This window comes from Lissotriton helveticus, chromosome 1_1 (assembly GCF_964261635.1).
Source record: "Lissotriton helveticus chromosome 1_1, aLisHel1.1, whole genome shotgun sequence".
Classification (NCBI taxonomy): Eukaryota; Metazoa; Chordata; class Amphibia; order Caudata; family Salamandridae; genus Lissotriton; species Lissotriton helveticus.
Window position 1 is genome coordinate 261,559,812 of NC_136057.1, and position 12,748 is coordinate 261,572,559.

General features: G+C 47.7%; 1 protein-coding gene across 1 annotated transcript in view; it reads right to left on the reverse strand.

Annotated features, from left to right (window-relative positions):
- Positions 1-12,748, reverse strand: part of LOC144769223 (echinoidin-like) — a 213,835-nt gene that overhangs the window by 169,963 nt on the left and 31,124 nt on the right. The window lies entirely within an intron of this gene.

A 12,748-nucleotide genomic window follows, 5' to 3' on the forward strand; every position in this document is an offset into this window, starting at 1 on the left:
GGTATGATCAGACGTGAGTCCCTTGCTCACTTTGCCACTGGATTCAAGCAAGCCGGGCTGAAGACGGCTGGAATGCAAGAAACCGGTCCTTGGAAGCTTGTTTACGGTCCAGGGAAGGCATGGCTTGGCAGTTCGTGCTGGACTGTTCCCATGAGGCACAGGGTCAGATTGATTTGTATATAGCCATGTCTGAACTGGGGTGGCAGAGTGGGCTAAAGAACGGTGATGGATTAAACCCAGATCTTTTGACTGGGTGTGAGTGTTTGATTGATTCAGATGCTCCGTCCATCACCACCCCCTTTTGTACCGCTTTTGGCCGCCATAAGTGTGGCAGGGTATGCTCAGACGTGAGTCCCTTGCTCACTTTGCCACTGGATTCAAGCAAGCCGGGCTGAAGACGGCTGGAATGCAAGAAACCGGTCCTCGGAAGCTTGTTTACGGTCCAGGGAAGGCATGGCTTGGCAGTTCGGGCAGGACTGTTCCCATGAGGCACAGGGTCAGACTGATTTGCATATAGCCATGTCTGAACTGGGGTGGCAGAGTGGGCTAAAGAACGGTGATGGATTAAACCCAGATCTTTTGACTGGGTGTGAGTGTTTGATTGATTCAGATGCTCCGTCCATCACCACCCCCTTTTGTACCGCTTTTGGCCGCCATAAGTGTGGCAGGGTATGCTCAGACGTGAGTCCCTTGCTCACTTTGCCACTGGATTCAAGCAAGCCGGGCTGAAGACGGCTGGAATGCAAGAAACCGGTCCTCTGAAGCTTGTTTCCGGTCCAGGGAAGGCATGGCTTGGCAGTTCGGGCTGGACTTTTCCCATGAGACACAGGGTCAGACTGATTTGCATATAGCCATTTCTGAACTGGGGTGGCAGAGTGGGCTAAAGAACGGTGATGGAATAAACCCAGATCTTTTGACTGGGTGTGAGTGTTTGATTGATTCAGATGCTCCGTCCATCACCACCCCCTTTTGTACCCCTTTTGGCCGCCATAAGTGTGGCAGGGTATGCTCAGACGTGAGTCCCTTGCTCACTTTGCCACTGGATTCAAGCAAGCCGGGCTGAAGACGGCTGGAATGCAAGAAACCGGTCCTCGGAAGCTTATTTCCGGTCCAGGGAAGGCATGGCTTCGCAGTTCGGGCTGGACTGTTCCCATGAGGCACAGGGTCAGACTGATTTGCATATAGCCATGTCTGAACTGGGTTGGCAGAGTGGGCTAAAGAACGGTGATGGATTAAACCCAGATCTTTTGACTGGGTGTGAGTGTTTGATTGATTCAGATGCTCCGTCCATCACCACCCCCTTTTGTACCGCTTTTGGCCGCCATAAGTGTGGCAGGGTATGCTCAGACGTGAGTCCCTTGCTCACTTTGGATACTGGATTCAAGCAAGCCGGGCTGAAGACGGCTGGAATGCAAGAAACCGGTCCTCGGAAGCTTGTTTCCGGTCCAGGGAAGGCATGGCTTGGCAGTTCGGGCTGGACTGTTCCCATGAGGCACAGGGTCAGACTGATTTGCATATAGCCATGTCTGAACTGGGGTGGCAGAGTGGGCTAAAGAACGGTGATGGATTAAACCCAGATCTTTTGACTGTGTGAGTGTTTGATTGATTCAGATGCTCCGTCCATCACCACCCCCTTTTGTACCGCTTTTGGCCACCATAAGTGTGGCAGGGTATGCTCAGACGTGAGTCCCTTGCTCACTTTGCCACTGGATTCAAGCAAGCCGGGCTGAAGACGGCTGGAATGCAAGAAACCGGTCCTTGGAAGCTTGTTTACTGTCCAGGGAAGGCATGGCTTGGCAGTTCGGGCTGGACTGTTCCCATGAGGCACAGGGTCAGATTGATTTGTATATAGCCATGTCTGAACTGGGGTGGCAGAGTGGGCTAAAGAACGGTGATCGATTAAACCCAGATCTTTTGACTGGGTGTGAGTGTGTGATTGATTCAGATGCTCCGTCCATCACCACCCCCTTTTGTACCGCTTTTGGCCGCCATAAGTGTGGCAGGGTATGCTCAGACGTGAGTCCCTTGCTCACTTTGCCACTGGATTCAAGCAAGCCGGGCTGAAGACGGCTGGAATGCAAGAAACCGGTCCTCGGAAGCTTGTGTACGGTCCAGGGAAGGCATGGCTTGGCAGTTCGGGCTGGACTGTTCCCATGAGGCACAGGGTCAGACTGATTTGCATATAGCCATGTCTGAACTGGGGTGGCAGAGTGGGCTAAAGAACGGTGATGGAATAAACCCAGATCTTTTGACTGGGTGTGAGTGTTTGATTGATTCAGATGCTCCGTCCATCACCACCCCCTTTTGTACCGTTGTCTTTTTGAAGGTCGCCTCTGGGATGCCCCGTGTGCATGTGATGTCTGCAATGCACAATCCTTGACTGACCCATACTTAGCGTGGACTACCTAGTAGTGACGGTTGGCTATTGTCAGAGTGCTGGCACTTTTCATAGTGTCCGGACTCAAACAGTAGATACCCCAAAACAGCTGGTGGGGGGACCACCCCTGCTTTACTGATCCCTGTGCTGGCGCGTGGTGGGAAGAGCAGAGGCACGATGGTGCGACCGGATAACCGCCAACCGAAACTCACGTTTGATGCTGCAAAGAAAGGTTCAAAAACAACGCCGGAAGACGCGAGAGCTAGAGGGGCTGGCGCGGCCGCCACTGAATCTCCAGCTGCGGAATTTGACATGCACAAACTATTGCACGAGATGCGCCAGGGATTTGCCACGGTAGTAGTGAAGGTGGACAGGATGTCATCCAGGATGGACGCTCTGGTGCACAAGGTGGACCAACATGAGGAGCGAATTACGACAACAGAGCAACGTATCTCAGACAATGACGATATCACCGCATCACATACAACTCAACTCCCCCGCATGGACAACCTGCTGCGGGTTATAGCTGCCAAAAATGAGGATTTGGAAGCCCGTAGTCGACGGAACAACATCCGCGTCACTGGCATTCCAGAATCCACGGACACGGGCAAGATGGAGCTCTACGTGGAGAACCTCCTCAGAGCATCGGTGGGAGAAGATGCTTTCTCGCCTCAGTTTATCATTGAAAGGGCACACAGGTCGCTGGCCCCTGTCCCCAAGCCCGGAGCCCCGCCTCGTCCCATCATTGCTCGTCTGTTGAACTATCGCGACCGAGACGTTGCTCTGAGGGTGGCATGCACCAAGCAGTCCCTAACTTACAATGACGTCACTTTTTCAATTTATCCTGATTTCACTCCTATGGTTCAGGAGGAGCGGCGTAAATTCCTGCACGTCAAAAAGAAACTGCGAGATGCCCACTGCCTTGCTCTATCCGGCGAGGCTGCGCATTACGTATCAAGGAAAACAGCGATTTTTCACAGATCCTCAAAAGGTGGAAGAATACTTGAAATCCATCCGGAAGGCGCAGAGGGGTAACCGAGGCAGAAACGTTGAACATGAGGATGACCTAGCGGCACCGGATGATGATGACTGAGCTAAGATGCCTCCTCCGAATTGCAATAATTGGTTGCTGTCCTGGCTGTTTGGCCTTTGAACTCCTGGTGGCCGATGGCTCAGGCGCCGCTCTGAACATGGGTACACTTGAACTCACCCAGTGGTAATGTATTCCAGGGACCACTATCCTGCCTTTGCCTCCACCTAGGGTGGTACAGTAAGAGAGGCTAACAGGGGGAGAAGTGGCTGTGCACTCTTGATGTTGGGTCCCCTACGGGTATACCCCATTCATGGGTACAAGTTACAAGTGTTGAGGGGGGCAGGAGGGTGGGCAAGAGAGAGGATGGGTGGCTACTGCCATGATTGGGATGCGGTAGTGGGTGGAGGGTAGTTACAGCGGGGTTTTTCGTTCCACGGGGATGAGCCCTGTCGTTTGGCATATGTGGTCCGGTTGCGCAACTGAGCGGATACGATATTACAAACACTATTGTGGCATGTTATACCTTTGTTTGGCTTATTAGTTAATGGCGGGAACGAACCTTAATACACAACTGATTTGCATGTCTTGGAATGTCAGGGGCCTTAACGATGCAAAAAAATGTCGAAATGTGATTGTATATTTGGAAAGTCATAAAGTTCAGATAGCTATGTTGCAGGAAACACACATGTCACCGCAAACACGCATCACATTCGTTAGTAAATGGGCAAGTGCCCGAGTCTTCTCACCCTACTCCACTTACGCGCGGGGGGTGACCATCCTAATTGGGCGTACAGTCCCTTTCCAGTTATGTGGCGAATTGTCAGATGTGGAAGGCCGCTTTGCTATGATGTGGGGCCGCCTAGGCCGGGATACCATTACATTACTGAACTGTTATGCCCCTAATGTAGATATTGTATACAATAATAATAACTGTGGGTCTCAGGAAACTCAAAGTTCTGTGTTCAAAGTGTGTCTAGTCCACTACATGAAACGCTAGGACCCATCACTGCGTGGTATGGATACCCATCAGTTACGCTTCCTAGACCGCCCTCTTGGTCATCATTTGGGCCAATCTCACCAAGTGGTACGTCCACAACGTGCCATCAGTGCACACAAACATTGGTAACTGAAAAGCAGTGCATCGAAAATAATAAGTGATAGTGAGTGATTAAAAATGGATAGTGGGTGCAAAAATGGCATTAATGAGACGCAATCCACTTCCAAGATTAAAAAACATAGAGTGCAAAATACCAGTAGTTTTAAGCAAATATCTACTGCGTGTATAGAGAGGTCGACATGTTTCTGCAGTTACTGATACTACTTGTATCACCTGCTTCTTCAGGAGGGGAGGCACCGGGAATTGTTTGTTTGTTGTATTTCAAGATACGGAAGTGCCGTCTACCCTGTCGCAGTGCCAATGCGCATGCGCCGTCCCCCGACTACGTCGAACTACAGAGTCCGAAGGGATCATGGGAAACGTAGTAGAAGAGCTCGTATGTAATGAAATGTAACCGAGCTCTTTCTTTTTCACACTCCAAACACGTACTAATCGAGGTTCATGAATTATTGGAGATTGTTATTTGATAGTTCTGGCATAAAATTATCTAAAGTGAAAGCGATGATGTAGTGTCGCTAACATAACACAAAGTGTAAAAAAACAATTATAACATGCCGTGTAAATATCCAGACATTGCCTGTAGGTTAGTTAGGGGCAATAATTCTGGATCTGGTATCTCAATCGGTCTATGTACGAGACATGGTGTTATTCAATCCGTATCATTTGTGCGTATAGCCAATAGGTATTACAACGCTCAATGCGTAGTAAACGACACTCGACCAGTCGTAATAGATCTAATATCAATTGTCCATGATTAACTGTGTGGCTAATGTTTGTAGACAATCAAGTAGTGTCAATAGACCCTGTGGTCAATAGAGCATACAGGCGTTCTCTCATTGCAAGAGAAGTCCGTAGGGGGGTGTCCTACCTCCAAGAAATGGTTCGTGAGGCGGGTGGCTTGTTTTTTACACCGGATCGTGCTTTTATGCTCCGATATCCTGACTTTTATTTTTCTTGTCGTCATTCCAACATATTGTAAGGGACAGGGGCATCTAATGAGATAGATGAGATTGGAACTGTTACAGTTAGTAAACTGTTTTTGTTCCCAGCGTCTTGAAGTCCCTATGTCGATGCCTCACGAACCATTTCTTGGAGGTAGGACACGCCCCCACGGACTTCTCTTGGACAGTGTTGGAACAGCCACGGATCCCCCCGCATGTTACTGATATCACAAAACATCTTTTCAAATTGGAACAAAAATGGGTGTATCGTCTGAATACAGATAAAAATGGTCTCAACGAAGATATTCCATGGACTACATTATAGTGTGATCCCTGTTTGACCTCCAGTACTATATCTTCGCTTTGAGCTGACAGGTTGTGAGGATCTTTTTGCCTCAGATGGCACTAGATCTCATACATTGCCCTTAAGAGCAATGAGAGAACGCCTGTATGCTCTATTGACCACAGGGTCTATTGACACTACTTGATTGTCTACAAACATTAGCCAATCAGTTAATCATGGACAATTGATATTAGATCTATTTACGACCAGTCGAGTGTCGTTTGCTACGCATTGAGCGTTGTAATAACTATTGGCTATACGCACAAAGGATACGGATTGAATAACACCATGTCTCGTACATAGACCGATTGAGATACCAGATCCAGAATTATTGCCCCTAACTAACCTACAAGCAATGTCCGGATATTTACACGGCATGTTATAATTGTTTTTTTACACTTTGTGTTATGTTAGCGACACTACATCATCGCTTTCACTTTAGATAATTTTATGCCAGAACTATCAAATAACAATCTCCAATAATTCATGAACCTCGATTAGTACGTGTTTGGAGTGTGAAAAAGAAAGAGCTCGGTTACATTTCATTACATACGAGCTCTTCTACTACGTTTCCCATGATCCCTTCGGACTCTGTAGTTCGACGTAGTCGGGGGACGGCGCATGTGCATTGGCACTGCGACAGGGTAGACGGCACTTCCGTATCTTGAAATACAACAAACAAACACTTCCCGGTGCCTCCCCGTACAGCGCAGACGCCAGACTGGGGTATCGACGGACAGGTAGGTCTACAGACTGTCCCATGTACAATGTTTTGTGCACTAACTCGTGAAAGCGTTATGGTCTTGAACTGACCTGCATAGTACGAGTATAGTCGGAATTCTAACTGACTTTTGCTCGATGTTTGGGGCTTAGAAATCTCTATTGGAGTATAATTGCCAAAAGGGATTTTATGACCTTTCCGTTTGGCAGCTCCATGTGTACCAAACATTTTTTCATTAACGCGCTGAGTGTGCCTGATTTAGCAACACTGTGGTAGCGCTTTAGTATACTTTGGTATGCGTTTGATCGTTGGCGCTTTGACTTGTATTAACATGACATACCTTCACAATGGATTGCTTTATCTTCCTTTCTATTTTATCTTTCCGTTTGAAGGCATAACATCCACTTAGCACTTTTAACAAACAACTGACACAATGTGCTATGAGAGCTGTTGATGACCATTATACAAATGTTTTGGTCGACTGATTGAGATTCGGTGGTCTTTTTGAGGTTTTTCATTGTGATTTTTGTGGTCCATTTTTTTCAAAATAGAGCGGTGCCCCTATTTCCTGAGCTGTGGCCAGGCGAGGTGTGGTGCCGGTTTCTCAAACTCTAGGTGTGTGAGAGACATATTCAAATTAAAAGTGGTTGGGTTCTGTACTTGGAATACACAAGTACATTAATGATACCAATTGTTGAAACTCAGGATGGATAACCCTAACTAATGTGTTTTCCCTGTTCTCTGTTTTCCTTATATGTGTCGTCTACACATGATTCTTCTTGCCTGTATCTATCAGCTTCTACTAAACAGGAGCACTGAGAATGCCGTTTCAGGTGACATCATAATATTTGTACTATTATTTTTATTATGCACACACGCACTTTTTTGAAGCAGTAGCGAAATATAACTTTGGTCCTGAAGAAGCAGGTGATACAAGTAGTATCAGTAACTGCAGAAACATGTCGACCTCTCTATACACGCAGTAGATATTTGATTAAAACTACTGGTATTTTGCACTCTATGTTTTTTAATCTTGGAAGTGAATTGCGTCTCATTAAAGCCATTTTTGCACCCACTATCCATTTTTAATCACTCACTATCACTTATTATTTTTTATGCACTGCTTTTCAGTTACCAATGTTTGTGTGCACTGATGGCACGTTGTGGACGTACCACTTGGTGAGATTGGCCCAAATGATGACCAAGAGGGCGGTCTAGGAAACGTAACTGATGGGTATCCATACCAAGCAGTGATGGGTCCTAGCGTTTCATGTAGTGGACTAGACACACTTTGAACACAGAACTTTGAGTTTCCTGAGACCCACAGTTGTTATTATTGTATACAGTGCTTTGTAAGGGGTTTATAACTGTGATTAGGTCTTTAACCCCTTAATTGCTGCCGTCGGCCAACGGTCGTCACGGCCACTACCTCCCCAGTGCTGCGCACGACCGTTGGACGTCCATTCAGCACTAGTTCCAATGGACAGCGCAGCACTGGGGAGGTTTATTTACAAGCTCTAAAGGGGTTAAATATTTCCCTTGGACCCTACTCTCTCCATATGTGTTGTGCCTAATGTAGATATGCCAGTTTTTTTTTTCACCACATTATGGGGCAAGATTCTGGATGTCAGCTCCAGACACGTCATTTGGGGAGGCGATTTTAACTTGGCGCTGGCACCTCCCCTGGACAGAGCGGATGGAGTGACACATTACAAGCCCAGATCCAGAGAAGTATTACTGGGTGTGCTCTCGGAGGGCGACTTAATCGACAGCTGGCGATCTCTAAACCCTTCCCGGAAAGAAGGCACACACTTTACCTCATTAACAGGCACATGGGCGAGATTAGATTATTTTTTCATTACTACAGAGATTGGTGCTGGGGTGTCCAGGGTAGTGCATTTGCCTAGAACATACTCTGACCATTGCCCGATCTTATTGCAACTACGGGTTTCTGGCTGGGACAATCCCCGACCACACTGGCGACTACGGCCTGCGGCCCTGTTGGACATGGTGTTCCGAACCGAGCTTGGCGAGGAGATTACAGTTTTCTTCCCTCGTAACAAGGGGTCTGTTGACTCGGTTGAGCACATCTGGGAGGCGTTCAAAGTTACGGTCAGGGGCTACTGTATGTCGAAAAGCTTCGGAGTGCTTCACGACATACAGCGCACAATCAATACACTGGATGATGAGCTGAAAGAATTGGAAACCCGAATGTTAGTGGGCGGTACACCTGACATACACGCGGAGTTTAGGGCTAAATTATCGCGCTATGAGGAAGAAGCGGCCAGAGAAGTCAAGTTTAGGGGGAAATATTGGCAGGCTAGGAGATACTGTGAAGGGGACAGACCTGGCAAGGCTCTTGCTGTGTTGACACGTACACCAAACTCACAGAACACAATACTGGAAATCGTGGAGGACCTAGGGCACACGGTTAGAGACACAGGCGACATTTTGACTGATTTTATGACTCACTACCACGCACTTTATACCACAGCTACTACCGCAGATGTGTCGTACGATAACTTCCTTGGCAACGTGGCTCTATGCTGGCTTAGTGACGCCGATAGGGCCTTTCTTGCTGCTCCCTTTGATCTAGACGAAATCAGAGATGCCATTATGTCTCTTCAAAATGGCAAAGCGCCCGGCCTGGATGGACTCCCGGCTGAGTTCTACAAGGCGTACATAGACATCATGGCTCCTGTCCTTCGAGAAATCTTTGAGGAATCCTTGGCTGACGGGATCCTTTCCCTTTCCATGTGTGAGGTTGTGATTACCTCTCTCCTGAAGCCTGGCAAGAGCCCCACTGCCCGTGACTCATACCGTCCGCTTTCGCTCTTAAACTGCGATGTTAAAATACTGGTGAAGGTCCTGGCCACCAGATTGTCACTTTCGATGACCCGTATTGTGTTACCTGATCAGTCCGGGTTCATCCCCGGTCGATCTACCTACCATAATCTTCGTACACTTTTCTCCTTGATTCGCACGTTGCACCCCGATCTCCCTGTCGCAGCGGTTTTTCTGGATGCCACCAAGGCGTTCGATTCCGTCGAATGGCCGTACTTATTCGCTGTCTTGGAACGCATGGGGTTCCCTAAAATGTTTATTTGCTGGGTTAAATTGTTGTATACGCGCCCATCAGCGAAGATTTTGATTAATAGGCACCTCTCTCCCTCCATTGCCATCACGAGGTGTACCCGTCAGGGCTGTCCCTTATCGCCCCTCCTTTTTGCGATAGCCGTTGAGCCACTAGCCTATAGGCTGCGACAGCTGCACCGTGAGAGTGCGGTTCGCTGTTTTCAGCGTCAGATAGATGTGTCCCTATATGCGGACGATATGACGCTATTTGTCAAGGATCCGCTGAATAACTTAAATCCCCTGCTGAGGGAGTTCGTAGTATTTGGTAGACTCTCTGGAGTCCATGTCAACTGGGCCAAGTCTCAAATTGTCCCGCTTACGGATGCGGTATCTGACTTCCCGCTCAACTTTCCTCTGGAGTGGTGTCATTCGGACCTGCACTACCTCGGTATTCAAATTTCTCGCGATAAAGATGAGACGTTACGTCTTAACTATGGCGTGGCAATCACAAAACTGACTGCCTCGGTCGATCGCTGGGTCTCCCTCCCTCTGTCTATGGCGGGGAGAGCCTCGCTTATCAAAAGCGTGGTATTACCCCGGTTCCTGTACCTATTTCTTAATATCCCGACTATCCGAGTGCGTATTTTTTTAAGACATTAAAGACGGAATTATGTCGTTTATTCTGGGGGGGTAAACATCCACGGTTACGGTGGTCTACACTAATCCTGCCATAGGATAAGGGGGGTTTTGATGTACCTGATTTCGAAGCTTATTATCTATGTGCACAGGCGCATTACGCCTATCACTACATGCTCCCCACTCCCTGCATGCCTCAATTGGCAGTCGAAGACTGGATAGCGCACCCTCTACCTCTCAATGGGCTTCTACACTGCCCAGCGGCAACCATAGATACCCCGTACACTACTGTTACATGCACTATTGATGCTTGGAGTCGCCTAGCCAAGAAGTTAGGATGCTCCCTACCATACTCGCCTAGGCTGCCTCTGACATACCACCCCCGGCTCAAACTCCTGCAGTAACGCAGCTTTCAGCTGCTCTGCCGGCACATCGGAATCACTTGTTGGGGCGACCTCTTCTCCAATGGTCAGTTCCGACCTGCAGATTTGTTTTTTAAGTCTCACACGCCTACTCCCCTAGACTCGTTTTACTACATACGACTCCGCCAGGGAATGAGGGACATCCTGCCTGGATTCCCTGATGAACCTGAGGTCCTCCCTCCTTTACACTTCCTGCTATGTTCCCAGGATGGTTCCCACTTAGTGTCAGGCATGTACCGCCATGTTAGGGCATCTGGCCTGAGTCCGGAAAGCCCGGCCAGGGCACACTGGTCTTCCGATCTAACAGCAGAGATCACTGATGAACAATGGCTCTATTGCTGTAACCTTACGGCCAGGATATCTGCCAGCAGTAGGCACAAGATGATCCACTACAAATTCTTGCACCGGTTGTACTATACACCTGTCAAAAAGCACAGGTTTAATTTGTCCAGTGACGATAGATGTGAGCGTTGTCATGCAGACCGTACTGGATTCCTTCACTTGGCCTGGGAATGCCCCCCCATTCAGGGCTTTTGGCAACAGGTACATACCGCCCTTGAAGCTATGGTTGGTACTTCTCTACACCCGGATCCGTTGTTGATGCTACTAGGATACACACCACATATTCCCAAGACTTACAGGAAATTCCTGGATGTCGCTCTGCTTCTTGCCAAACGGCGCGTTGCATGCAGATGGGGCCGGGGCAGGGCACCGAAATTCAAGGACTGGCTTACTGACATGCCCCATTGTCAAGACCAATACATGATTTTTGCAGAGACGCTCCCACTTTCCAGCAGACCTAGAGACATATGGGGTCCTCTTATCACTTACTCACTAGCCCAAGCAGTTGAGGTTGAGGGATCGGGTGGAGACAGGGCTTGCAATGATGGGAATGCAGATACGGAATCTGCCTGACTTGCTAAGTGGTATTACTTGTACATACACTATAATTGTATCCAACTACTGCATATATTACTGCATGTGTACCTATCTGGCATGCCTCTCACCGATGTCTGTTGCCTAGCATGCAGAGAACATAAACCGCCCTTCTCTACCTCCTTGTAATTCACTGGACTATGTTACCTCTTTGATGTAAGCTGAATCTGAGCCATTACTCTTGCCTGACATGCAATATACTTATACTGATGTTTTTCTCCGCTTTCTAATGCTCCTGCCTTGCTGATAATTGTATGCAGATGTACGAATCAGGTTATTGCTCATCTGTTTCACATTGCCAACCGCTGTATTGCTTCATGTTGAAAATCTCAAAAATAAAGTTTATAAAAAAAAAAAGTATATGATTTATAATATGTAGTTAGATACTGTTGCATGTTAGAAAAAATCAGATGGCTCATAGTCTTTATTTTCAGAAAGATAGTCATCTCGGGCACTCTTTGAAAATCCTCCCACTTTGCAGTCAGAGAAACAAAAATAAGCACCAGTTTCTGACTAATCAATGATTTATCAGAAGTCATATCTCGACATTTGACCTTTGTCACTAAATTCATAGTGAAAGTGACAAGATAAACACAAAGTGCAAAGGCATCTGTATTGCTCTTCCACCTTTTGGACTCGAGCATGGTTACTTGTTGGGGGGTTGGGCCTCCCAGTCCTCTACTTCCAGCACCGATGCTCAAGATCGCACTCCACCATTCTCTCCCAAGCCTCGTTCATTTATAGAGTCTCTCTCCTCCTCATCATTATAACTGTCAATAGTGCAGCAGGTGCATTGACACCAGGGCTCAGTGGGTATGAGTGCCCCTGTACTCAAAGTACACCTGTTTTCGACTAACAAACCAAGAGATGAGAGACCACTTTCCCAGCTTGCATTAGGGCACATGTTGCAATTGCTATGCCACTGCACCTCTTGTCTCCCTTTTGGTAGCCACCCTGCTTTGGCCCTAAATTCAAGTTGCACAGGAATTGGACTTAGGTGGTTTCTGGTATTTACCATATGCCTCACTATTTTCCAGAGGAAAGTTCTGGCAGGTAAAACCTGTCAAAATTTACCTGGGAAAGGTCCTGGTTAACAGTGGAGGGAACATTGCCCCATTAAATTAAATACTCTCAGGAAATGCTCCAG